The 13667-nt window shown below is 41.6% G+C and overlaps 1 protein-coding gene across 2 annotated transcripts in view; it reads right to left on the minus strand.

Moving 5' to 3' along the window:
• RASGEF1B (RasGEF domain family member 1B) overlaps window positions 1-13667 on the minus strand; it is a 442258-nt gene that overhangs the window by 28492 nt on the left and 400099 nt on the right. Inside the window, exon 1 of one of the 2 annotated variants that reach the window (XM_025887321.2) lies at window positions 9213-9342. The exons of the other annotated variant lie outside the window; for it this stretch is intronic. The gene's annotated coding sequence lies outside the window, so the exon portion shown is untranslated. Of the gene's footprint in view, window positions 1-9212; window positions 9343-13667 lie in introns of those variants that run through there. 2 annotated transcript variants of the gene reach the window in all.

Here is a 13667-nt window from a genome sequence, read left to right on the forward strand (position 1 = left end):
GGTGGTGAGAACTTCAAAAGGTAATATACCACCACCACCACCACCACCACCACCACCACCACCACCACCACCCCAACACATGTTTTTTATTTAGAAAATTATTCTCAATTTTGTTCACTCCTTCCCAAATCCTAAATTATAACAAAACTATTAAGTTCTTTTATAGCAAAATTCTTCTGAGAGCATTCTTAGAGCAATGGCAAAAGGCTTCTGTATTGTTGCTTGGAAATGTTTCACTCATGGGATTTCTTTGATGAGGGAGAAAATATCCACACTTAGAAAATCCCCTCCAACCAAGCACCAAAGAAAATACTGCAAATAGCAATGGAAACCAAACTGAGGTAAATGAATTGGGGTTATAGCTTATTACTCCTACAAATCAATTTTAAGAGGGTATGTCTCAGGTCATTTTCCGCCTTCTAATCAGCTCTAAGTTCTATCGCTAATCAGCTGATTTCATTCTCCTATGATCCATCTTGACTGTTGAACTTGCACATAGCAACAATCAACTGCTGAGATTTGAGTCACTCCAAGAGACTCCAGCCCCTATTTACGCACGTTGGTCATATTTTTCTATGTTGCCTTATACTCACAACGGCATCTTTTCCATTCCTTAGGCCCCCCCTCTCCCTCCCCATTCTGCTACTATGAGATCCTTTGTGCAAGGGAAAGGTCTCTACATTCCACCTTCCTTTACTTCTCTGATTCCCCTTCAAGGCCGCTCACCTGAGAAATGCCTGGACGCATGGCACGGAAGGCTCTGAGGAGATCAGCAGCTCCTGTTTGTGTGGTTTACTGCCTACAAATGCCTTTCGGGATTCTTAGAGCTACCCTGTTTGGCAGACAGCCTCTCGTTGTTTGGACTGCATAAGAAGCTGAGGTTCAGAAAACCTGTCATAACTGACTGGGGTTACACAGCAGAGAAGGGACAGATAGATAGGACAGTGTTTCAAACCTTGATCTTCAGGTTCCAGGTCCAAATTTATTATACTACATCGTGTTGTACTACAAATGGACCTCCTTGAACCTGTAATATTTCACCATAAAATGAAAAGTCTGTCAGTCTATCCCAAATTGTAGGCATCAGAACAATTTATATGCCTTATATGTTTTATGTAAGTCATTGCTCCAAAGATGCATCAATGACACTAATTATCCTCATGAAGAAGCAATACTCCCATGAGAACAGAAGTATTTACGCTACTGACTTTTGCCATCAAGGCACAGTCCCATCTAGACAGAGATTTCGGATTTTAACATATACTTCTTTACGTTTTAGTCTCTTTGTAATTGGCATGCATATAGTGATAAGAAGGCACGCGTGACAGTCTTTTTTGTCCTTAGCAATATGAAATAAAAAAGAGCATCTTACAATGGATGGCATCTCAGATTCAATTAAATAGAGTAGTATTTGCTTATGTTTACTTTATAGATCTCCAGTAAAAAAATCTTACTGAGACAAATGACCAAAATAAAGATCATGGATCACAGTATTCATCACCCATTTCTGGACAATCTCTAACAAGTGGCCAGTCTAGCCATTTTCTAGAAAGACCAACTGCCTTGTGTAAGAAATGCATTTGACAAACAAGGGGAGGTCAACAGCATGGTAAAGTACTGTCTGTGAAGTGTACCTTAAATACCTAAGAAGATAAACATAGTAGTTTTTTTTTTTCAAGTATCTTCCCTGTTATTACCCACATCAAGAACTATTGTTTGTTCAGTATTACTCAGATTTGTCATCCAAGACTTGAATTCTCTCGCTTCAGTTCTGGAGTTGAAAAACAAGGCTCAGAAGATTAAATATTAGCTTGGTTCTTGTTTTAAAAAACAGAGAAAATATCCAAGTGCTGGACATGAGAATCCAGAACAGCATTTATCCCCAGGCGCTATTAACGCCAGGAATCATTTGCTAATGATTTCTGTAGCAGAAGAAGGGCAAAGGGCGAGGCTGCTCTTATCCCAGAAATCCCATTTATTTGTTTTCATCTCGGGGTAGTTCTGATTTCTTATCTGTAGCAAACCTTCTTTTACAGCTCTCACAATTAATATTATCTGTCTCTAGGGTCCTTTAAACTCTCAATCCACTCCCCTCTACCCTTTCCAATATAATCTCAAAACCAACTTCTCCACTGTCTACCACCCTTCCTTAGCGCAGATTTTGCCCAATCCAATTGGCTAACCCAAAATCTTATTCAGGAGAACCTGACTTTTCCAAAATTAGAATGTGCAACAGCATTAGGGTAAATGCTGGCATTAATTTACTATTAAGTCAAACTTCAAAGTAGTTAATTCCTTTGGGGGAAAAAAAGAGATTTATATGAGATACTTGAAAAGAAAAACAAAACTGCTGACTTTATTCAAATCACTACCAGTAAGATAAGGCAGAGGACAGGCTCACCTCACAAGCAATTCTCACCTTAAAATCATTTCCTGGGAAACAGTATATTCAATGTGGCCAGTGGCTCTTAACTTCTCGGGAGATCACAAACCTCTCCCCACACTGCCCTGAGAGCAATGTACCAACAAGTTTGCATATACCTTGTGGAGTTCGGACCCCAGTTTAATAAACACTATGTGCAGACCTGTACAGAGCCTAGATATGATTTATCTAATCGTCTTCAAAGAAGAAGAACATGGCGGTTCTAAAGGGAAGCTTGGTCTAGCACATCCAAGCTTGGCTCCTTAGAAATCAAGGAATACTTATATTCTCCGGTAGTGCCAATCAAATGGAGCTAAAGAGGCTTTTAAAATGGTACTTCTTTTGGTTTGGGTAGAGATATTTAAACAGGTATTTCCACTCCCCCTTAATTGAGATGGCACTTTGGGGTGGGGAAAGATGCGATGAGACAATGGGAAACAGACTTTGGTTTTTAAAACAATGAACCAGGCTAAAAGAAAGCTTAGAGCCATGAAATTAGCATACAGATCACAGGTTCTGTTGGAAAACTTCCCAACAGGAAGTAAAAGATATATCCAACTCAGGTGTACAAGATGAATGTTCTTTCTTAAAATTAACTTGGTAAGCTGAAAAGTTGGTTGACAGACTAGATATGTTACAGGGGCACCTAATTCAGTCACGAAGATATATCATGTTCTTCCAAGGACTCTGAAAAAGTTCAGCCTGACATTGATCCAGAAGCAAGGAAACAAGGTCTGGGTGATTTAAGGGATGAATGGATTTGAAAGGCATGCCTAATGGTTTCAAACCAACGAAAGCACCAGATGAAAAGCTGCCTTTTTCTAAACAGCAGACTGTGTTTGAATAAGCGACTGCTTTTGCACAATGTTATTTATGATAAGGCAGGTGCACCAGGATAAGGTGGTTTCAGGTGACATTTCAAATTGGAAAAGAGGTTGAGGAAAAGATGGGTGTGGGAACTAAATCCAAAGCTATCCTTCAACATCTGCTGTAGGTACTTTGTAAATCTCTACCAGAATGTCAAGTCAGCATTTCCTTTACACTTAAGAGAATGAGCTAGAAAAGGTAGGACTCAAAAAAAAAAAAAAAAAAAAAAAAGTATGGGAAGCTTTCGATCCATATTTCATCATAGAGTACTTTGGTGAAATATTTAACAAATCCAATGCCTTTATATCGATCACTATCTTTTCATTTCTGTTCAAGTGCTGGGCATGTGTCCCAGTTGAAAAAAACAAAGCCACTGAAGTAGAGGAAGGCCTCCCTATCACAGCTGAACTTTGAAAGTATATTTGTTTAGTGAGGAGAGGCTTAATTCAATATCCTGGAATTACCGGTTTCCCCATTCCCATCTAGATTCCAAAGGAACTTTGCACTTTGCTGAGATGAACCTTCTTCCTTTTCTCACTTGAGGTTCCAGAAAGCTGAATGAGAAAGATTCACATGTTTCAGCTTTACTCAAGCACTTCTAGCCTCCTTTTGGCACCACTGAATCTTAGAATACAAGGACAGACTGCACGCTCATAGAGGGTAGCGAACTATGGATTTCACTCAGGGTGAAAGTAAAAGTCACGTTTCTGACACTATCTAAAACACGGCTTCTTTTGAGCTTGAAAATGTCTAGAAGATTATCTTCGCACATTTTCCTGAGCCAGGGAAAGTCCTAAAGGCAGAGATTTCTAGCAACAGCTCTGGAAACTGTAGAAACGCTACACTTCTGCTGACCTCCTTGAGAAAAGAGGTACAGTTCCTGTGAGTACAAACAATGCAGAGTAGACAACTCTAAATCAACTCACTTCTTTGGCATGTGAACAGAAAGGAACTCACTCCCAGATAGGTACATTCTTTGGAACTGAGCCCCAAGTGCTCAGTAAATTTCATACTCAAGGAGGGAAAAGTGAGTATTTTTTATTAAAGAAGGTCTTATTTCTCTCCATAATGATGAAATTGGTGGTACTATTTACCGATGTTACAGGCTTTCATAAAAAAGAACTTGCATTTTTCTTGATTTATCCTGGATGCTACTTAAGAAATCTTTACTAATTCCTAATTGATGGAGGAAAAGGATTGTGACTCAAATAATTACTGTCTTTGGTTTCCTTGGAAGAAAATTAAAGCTAAAAAGTGTGTCATCTTTTGTCTTGGAGATATCTTGTTAGCAGTTTATTTATTAAAACACAAAACAACATTTTACTACATGGCAACTCTAAATGGGCCTGGAAAGTCATTTAAAACTTTTCTACAAGATAAATCTTTACTGCGTGGGAACAGATCACAGAACACTTTGATACTCTTTATGCGTTGTTTTGAATCTACAACTTCCATGTAGTTCCTGAGCTGAACAGTAGATGGCTCCACGTTCCTTGTCTGTGAAAAGATTGGTGCTTTCCAGCTTTAACAGTGGGTGCGAGTTTAGAAATGTAGAAGGACAACTGGAGTTCTGGGTGAAAAAAAACCTAAGGAATTGGTGTTTGTGATCTTGGCATATTATTGAGCTTCGGAAAGTGGCACTGTTCGTGCTGTACGGCTGAAAACAAATACTGGCTGAAGAAGTCAGTCGGTCTTATTTTGTAGGTCTTAGGTGCCCAAATACAATGAGAGTTAATTATTCCATTTTCCCAGGGGGACAAAAGTGATCTTCTGGACAATCAAAATCATCCTGATCTAATTAGGTGCTGTCAAAAAGAACTTTGAACTTTCTGGGATATTGGAAATGGCCCTCTTCCACACTGTCCAGTCAGTCGCTGTTAGCCCTAAGTAGCTATTAAGCACTTAAAATGTGCCTGGCGCAACTAAGAAACTCAATTCTTAATTTTGTTTAATTTAATTAAAAATAAGTTTAAATATACCCATGTGCCTAGTGGCTACCATACTGGATGGCACAGATATAAGGTGTTGGATCATCTATACGATAGCTCTCAAGCCAAATTATAGAATATCATATGGGGAGCATCCTTTACTAAAAGGGTTTATTTTTCTAAACCCAATTCATTTCAGCAGAAAAACGATCTGATACTTAGTGAGGACATTTAGTAAACAAGCAGAAGTTTCTATTTACATTTTATTATGTAACATGGTTCCTAGGATAATTTTATTTTTTGGCTGCAAGTCCTCGAAAAACTATGCTTATCCCTCCTCCTCCATTCTTCTCTTTTTGATAAATAGAACGATCCTGGCAGTCTGTAAAGTGTTTTCCTTCCCTACAAAGCTAATTTGTATTTTCCCTGTGTGAAACTGATTTTCATACAAGGGCTTCCTAATAAAATTTGAATCAAATGAATGACTTCTAGATATAGACATACCTTGAAATGGAATAGCAAATATATAAACCTAAGGAAAAAACCTAGGTCAGAGGCCGGTTAAAAATTTCATAAATGATGGGATGCCCGGGTGGCTCAGTCAGTTAAGCATCTGACTCTCTTGGTTTCGGCTCAGGTCATGATCTCAGGGTCATGAGATACAGCCCTGCTTCAGACTCCGTGCTCAGCGGGAAGTCGGCTTGAGATTCTCTCCCGCTCCCTCTGCCCCTCACGCTTGGGCTCTGGCTCTCAAATAAATAAATAAATAAAATCTTTTTTAAAAATTTCATAAACGGTAACACTGACTTAAGTAAAAAAAATTTCTGACTCAACTTTCTTGATAATTAGTATTTTTTAATACACTTATAGGAGAAAAACAAAAGCAAAAAGGAGGTCAAGAAAATATTAAATCTCTACCTAGTTGTTATCAATACAAAGAAACTTCACTCTCTTCTCTTCATTTCCCTGCACCCAGAAAGTAGCTGAACATCTAACTGCAGACACTTCATCTTTCATCTTCCACCCCATCTAGGGTACAAATGCATAAAGGGATAATATAGCAAAATCAAGCAGTTGTCACAGAACTTAAAAGGGACTCATAGATCATCTAGTTCAACACCTGACCAACTTTATAGATACTGCAGGTAGAGGGAGAGAACAAACAACTTGTGAGGGCCTCAGGACTCATCTCCCTTAATCCCAGGGCAGAAATCTGTCCAGAGCACTAGGCTATAATATCTGTTATTTTAAGATAATCAAGGGCTGTATAGATCTATTTTTTTTTTAGTAGGTTTAATTGGAGAACCAAAAAAAGGACAACTGTAGTTCTAGAAAAGTGAAGGGGGTGGGGAGGCAACACCTAAATTCAACCACGAACATCAAAAATGCCACAAATCGTAAGCAGTATTTTCAACAGTACAATTTGTCTCTTAAGACTTCACAATACGTTATAATGTCTTTTCCATTATTTGTGGCATAAGAATCAAGATTCTCAATCCCTGCTTCAGGAATTCCAAATTCTTCTCTAAGTAAGGGGGAATACTTTCTTTTCCCCATCTCCTGTCTCAGGGAGACTTGCTGGGGCCATCCAAATTGCTTCTCCAAAGTCCACTTCTTCCAGGTAGCCTTTGGAGATTGCTAATGTTGATTCCCTCATTTCCTGTGCCATTATTGGGTACCTTACCCTGTATAGACTCACCCAGCTTCTTCCCTTCGTTTCTTTTTCTTAGATAGGAGTTATTCAATTGTTATTTTTTTTTGAAAGGGTCTATTGTACTTTATTAGCCGGTGGTTAATTTTAGATTATCAGAATGTAACGTTACTAATAATATAAGAAATATGTATTATGACAAATAATACATTTTTAGAAACATTAAGTAATATAGACCTAAGACTATATTAGATTAGATGCTAAGCTGGGGTAAAAAAGAAAACAATTGTAAATGCTTTCTGGTGATTTTCTATTCCAAAAGACAGTGTTATCTCAGGTATCAGGTGTGGTAATATCAGAGAAAATGTCTTGTGGACCACACAAAATGGAGCGAGACTGAAAGTGAACCACGGGAGAAATAAATTCTAAGAATTTAACACTCCATTAGACAACTAGAAAGTACAAGGCCAGTATGCTTAGTCGCCAGAAATGTTGCCACCTCCAGGAAAACAAAGGATTGACCCACATGTAGTGGAATAATGCCAACAAGAAACTTGCTAGTCAGTAGCTAATCTTCTCAACTTTGCCAGAAAATCTGCTTGAAAGGAATAATACAGCAATGCTTGTGAACCCTGATTTCTGTCAAAAGTGGCCCAACAACTGTCCCCCAAAAATTAAAATAACCACTAATGATAGGATCTAACAAGCTGCCATTCTTTTATTCTGTTTGAAAATCTCAACAGCCAAAAAATTTTATTTGTATTTCTTTTTGAAAATCAATTCTATATTTACCCCAAACCTCACCTGATCAGTTATATTCCTCCCAAATCTCCAATGAGGCATACACTCTGGTTAATTGTAACCTCCTTATTTCTTAGCATAGGTTTTATCACAGTGGTCCAACTATGTTTTAAATTGAGACACAGCTATCACATGCCAAGCTCTGGCTGCTATCTTCAAGAGGAAAGAATAATTATTCACCCCATCTGAGTCTGACTGTACCAGACATTATTCAAGAGTGCAACACCCTGATCCCTAGACTCTTCCCCTTTATGCACCCAGTTCAGAGACCCTCCCTCGGCCTTTGGAGATCATCCAGGGCTAAATATAGATCTACGCACACCAGCAGTTCCTGGCCGCTGTCACATGGTGCTGCTGACGATGGACTCCTTGGAGACATGCTGGGCCCAAACACATACACACAAATTTGTGTGCATATTCATCTATACCCACCGAATACATTGGCAAAGATGGGCACCTCCACGTTCACAAGAGAACGTCGCTCCCTAGAGATCTCCTCCTGCTATTTACATCACTTGGACCACCCTCTGCACTGTCAGATGACTTAGCTACCTTGCTTTAGCCTGAACTGCATCAATTCGATTGGGGTAAGGTGAGAAACAATACTCAAAACAATGCTCAAGTGGTATGCGGATGCGGACACACACACACACACACACACACGCACACACACACGCACAGGTGTGTACACACCAGACACCCCCCCCATCTCCCCCTTTGCTCTTGTACAGCACTGAAGTTGTTCCCACGATTCCCCTAGAAAGTGGAGCTTCTCTTGTGCTAGCTGCCGCAAGGCTCCTAGGTACTTCAGCTCACGTTATTATAACCTAGCCAGGTGTCTCGAGGCGACTCACCTGAGCTCGGGCAAAAGCCAGGAGACTCGGTGTGTCCCAAATTCGCCAGGTGAACGGAGGGATAAACAACTATCGCCTCGTCAGTGGCAAGCACATGACTTCTGTTTCCTGTCCTTTCCTAAGAATCAGAGCTTAGATTATAGGGCACCCACACCAAAAATAAACAACCCTCCCCCCACCCCCAACACACACGAAACTAGCCAAGTAGTAGAAGGAAACAGCCTAGCAGCGCGCTGGAAAGGAGATGAAAGGATGAACGCGACTAGAACTCAGACAAATCCTCAAAAACTACCAAGATTTCAAGCGTAAGGCCTGGCTGCGGGATCGGGGCGAGAGCAGCAAAGCAAAACGCAAGCTTGTCCCTGCCCGGACCCCAGCGGCTCGGCCCCGCACCTGTTGGCACCGGGTCCGCTCCCGGGGCAGCCCCAGGAGCCCTCGGAGGCCAGGCAGGGGACTCCCTCGGTCTCTAGCTTTTGCCAGGCGCTTTGTGCCAGAGAGCATTTGGTCGCCCCGATTCTCCCGCCTCTTCGAGGCGCACCCGGCAGCTGGGGCGCCTGAGAGCCAGGCTCGCTCGGAGCGCTGCTCCCGGGCCCGGCCGTCTGGGAGAGCGCAGAGGGCAGCACGGCCGCACATTCCCGGGGCCAGGCTCCGGTCCCTCCGGGAGAATGCCTGGCCAGGGAACAACCCACCTGCAGATGGACCCCGGGTCCTCGGCTCCCCCGCTGTTTGCCGCGCACCCACAAGCGCGATCAGAGACCAGGGAACTAAAGCGCGCGCGAACAGGGAAAAAAAAATCCGCCCGACCAGTCGGGTGCCTTGTTTATACTGAAACTACGGCCTCAGCCGCGGCGCACACCCCCTTCGCTCCGAGTGCCCGCCTCCCGCCGCCAGCCCCGCCCTGCCCCGGCGGGCGCGAACCAATCGCGGCGCAGCTCACCGCCCACGCCGCCACCGCCTCCGGAGCCCGGGACCCGCCCACGCGTCGCAGGGCGCCGGGGACTCCCGCCCCGCCACCGTCGCCCGGGTGCCCTCCCACGCTGCGGAGGCTGGCCGAGCCCGGCGCAGCGGTGTTTACCTGAGTGGGTTCGGCCCGCTCAGATGGCGTGCGTTTCTTTCTGAGTCCGCCTGCCCGGGGCTGTTTGTGAAGTCATGTGTATGTGTGTGTGTATGTGTGCGTGTTCATTTACCTGTGTACTACCTGTAAATACCGGCCGGACTCGTTATACAGTATCTATTAACATAATTATGAGCTAAAAGGTTACTACTGTCCATGTACTTTCAGAAGAGAGCTGAGAGAAACCACAAGAACATTTGCTTAGCAAATATTTACGCAGAGCCCGACGGCTAGGCATTGTGCAAAACGCTGAGGGCATGCTCTAGGCAAAAGTAGGCAGGTCGCTGCTATTCTGAAGTTTACAGCCGGTCTGGTGGAGGACAAACGTTAAGCAAATGGTCACCCAAACAAAATATAAAATTGCGGCTCTTACAAGTTCCACGAAGGAAGGGAATCTGTGCTGTGAAATATGATTCTGGAGGCAAGGCGGGCAGGACAGTCCTCAGTAAAGCCTGTGTTGTCATGGTAACCACAGACTCTATCATTGGATACTTGATAACTATTTTAGAAAAAAGGTAAAAACCTCAATACTTCACCTTGTACAAATAAAAGAGACTGAAGGGAAGAAACGATGGAAACAAGAGAAGAAAGGGACCCATGGAAAGAAAAAAATTGAAGCATCCGGAGACTCTCTTGCGAGCTACATGACCTTGAGTAAGTAAAGTAGCTTTTCTGAGCTTCAGTTTTCCCATATATAAAAAACAGCACTATTCATACCTGTCTTATAGGACTATAATTAGGATTACTGAGCTAGAGGAACCCTTTTTGTCCTGGCTCCATCCTCCTTCTCCCCCTCCTCCTTCCTAGCCTGGAAATGGTCATCTTCAAGTTCACCTTGCCTATTTGCTGATTCTTCCCCTCATTTTCTTCATCTGTGCCTCCTTTCACTTCTCTTCCTCTAATTATACTCTTTCCTTTTCTCCTGCAAATGGGTCTCTCCAACTCAGTAATTCATTCTGAGCCTCTCTGCAGTTTAAAGGAGAAACCATGCAGCCCAAAAGGCTTGGTGGGAGTCGGCCATGCAGAGAGGCCCAGAGGTTCTGGCTGCCCAGCCTAGCTGTTGCCGTTGTGCTGGGTGTTTCGTCTCTCAAGCTCAGTTTTCCATCCTGGTTCTGTAACAAACAAGCCATCTGAGGTTGTGCAAGCCATGTGCAATACTGCGGTCCCCGAGTCTATAGCAATTCATTAAAAGGGTTGGAGTAAATCAGGATTTCTTAGTGGAAATGTTTAACATATCCTTTATAACCGCTGGATACACCCACCCACCACCCCAGAAGATTTTGCCCTGTTTTACTTTCTTAAGTGTTTTCTCACCGAAACAAAAGATGTTTATTTTAGATTCTCAAAATATAAAATGGACACAGTGATAGCATCGATTTAATGTTTTACCAAACCATGTGCCTGTTCCCCATTCTGGTAGATCCCTCACGGCTCCTTCCAGCTCCCTGTATGAGAGGTGATAACATACGGGGACAGCTCCAGAGCTGGGTGGCCCGAATTTCGATCCTGTCCTATGGCTTAGCCAGTTATCAAACCTTACAAGAGACCCTGGGCCCCGGTTTGCTCATATGAAAACAGCAGTCATAATTTATAAAAGTCACTTCTTCACAGCATATTGAGAAGATCCATTAAAAGAGTTAATAAATGAAGTGGGTTTGGAGCAATGTCCCTCAGAGAAGCCTTCCCCCGACCCCCTCTCCACAGCGCCCTTCCCTCCTTTCATTGTTGTTTCCTCTATAGGATTTACCACCATTTAACATATTGTATATTTTACTTATTATTGCTCTCCTCCTTGCTAGAATATAAGCTCCAAAACAGCAGGGTTTGTTGTTGTCATTGTAGTTGTTGATTTCCTGCTGTATTTCCAGTGTCTAGAACAGTGTCTACCACAATAGGCACTCGATAAATATGTATTGGCTGACTTAATTAATGCCTAGTAAATGGTAAGTACTCCATAAAAGCTGTGATGATTAGGTATCAATTATTCTCTATCATGAAAAGATATTTTTTCTGTGTTCTGCTTCCCATAGTTCCTTTCTGGTCTTTTGACTCCATTGGCTCAATTTTCATCGCTATAATTGTTGGTAAGCTCTATAAAACCAGTCACATTGATGCAAATAAAGCCCTGCTGAGTAGGATACTCAATAAAATAGCCACTTGTATGGAGCTTCAAGTATATGGCAGGCCCTGTGCTAAACATATTTTTCTCTTATTTTCCTCTTGGACTTCAAGTGCACAAAATTAGAGCAATCATCATGACTAATCCATGTCTAACACTCTTTTTAAAATTTTATTTTAATATACTTATTTTATATTATTAGTCTCTTTCATTTCCACTCTAAAGTCCTAGTTTTCACCATTTCAAAGGCACTTACTCTTTCACAATGTATTTAGTGCGTTTTTCATTCTGCCTTTCATGCACAATGATGGTATTGTTTTATGTGAGTACCACATGAGTAAATTTACCTAAATGTTATTGTACAGTCCATCTTACTCTGTCTCTCAGTATGTTCCCTCCAACTTTTGACTGCTCATCTATCCATGTTGATATATGTTGATGTTGTTCACTCCTTTTACCTTCTGTTGAGTATTGTACCATATTGGTGTTACTTTTTTTACTTACATTATCTTTGATCCTTGACAAAACTCTGAGAGATAGGTACTATTTTCTCCACTTCTGAGATGAAGGAATGATGCTTAGGAAAGTAAGTAACTTGCCACAGCCATATAGCTGAAGAAGCCATAAATTAAACCTGTGTCTCTCTGATTCCAGTGCTCTGGTCTTTCTACTCTATAAAATGGATTTAATTACTGACCATAAGATTTATGAAATAATGTCTGAAAAAATATACCATTAATTTGACTCATTTTACATGTCTAAGATATTGCTGTTAAAACTAGTAGATATATGTATTTAAGCTAGAGTTGTTTTCCTTGGGAAGCAATGTTTATTATTTGTCTGAGACACAAGTTCAATATTAATTGTGGTTTATGATTTTCTTTTTTTTTAAGGATTTATTTATTTATTTGAGAGAGAGAGAGAGAGAGAGAGAGAGAGAGCAGGGGGAGGAGCAGAGGGTGAAAAAACTCAAGCAGACTCTGCTGAGCATGGAGCCCAATGTGAGGCTCAATCTCAGGACCCTGAGATCATGCCCTGGGTCAAAATCAAAAGTCAGATACTCAACCGACTGAGCCACACAGGAGCCCCTGTTTAAGATTTTCTTAAAACACTTGAACTTTAAATGAAAATCTCACAAAGCATAACTGCCTTCAAATATGTAAAACTTGCCCTGTGAAAGACGAATGAGGCTCCAGAGCACAAAATAGGACTAAAGAGAGAAAAGAATAAGGGAACGGATCACAGCTTCAGTGTAGGAAAAACATTAAAGATATCCAAGGTGGAATAGCAGCCTTTTTCAGCATCGAACTCCCTCTCTCTGGATCTTAAAAGGCCTTGTGAAATGGCCAAGTAACTCCCCAAAACACTTTGACATTTTCTCTTTCATTTATTTTCTCGGTGTCACTCTGGACTATGGAGATGAACAGTTTAAGCATAAGGCATTTTAGTCCGAGCTTACACAGGTAAGAAAACAAAGGCACCAATCACCCCATTTATCAACAGTTAATCTAGACCACAACCATGGCCTTCTCACTTTCAAAGCCAAGGAAGACAAACTGACTAAGTATGATGTACATTGCCTGTCTTGTATTTTAACAAAAGATTCATGAGAATTTTATAAAGCAAAAACATGAAGAATGACCAAATGCAATTTTGAGAAAATCACTTAACAGTTCCTAAGCAAGGTCTGTTAATATGAAATATAGCTATTCCACTTCCGTCCCCACCCCTTTCACGTGGGATGAGGAAATACTATCATGGTATGGCTAAGTCGAGACAAAAATATTTTGGAGCCACAGGGCTCATTTTTTGGGATCCCCTCTCTTTGGACTCTTTCCCACAGGGCCGCAATGGTTATGTTGATTACTGTGCAAGATGTTGGACAGGCCAGTTAGATCAGCCCCGCTCCAG

This window comes from Callorhinus ursinus, unplaced genomic scaffold (genome assembly GCF_003265705.2).
Source record: "Callorhinus ursinus isolate GAN/ISIS: 27379988/994484 unplaced genomic scaffold, GSC_fseal_2.0 scaffold4, whole genome shotgun sequence".
In the NCBI taxonomy this organism is placed as follows: Eukaryota; Metazoa; Chordata; class Mammalia; order Carnivora; family Otariidae; genus Callorhinus; species Callorhinus ursinus.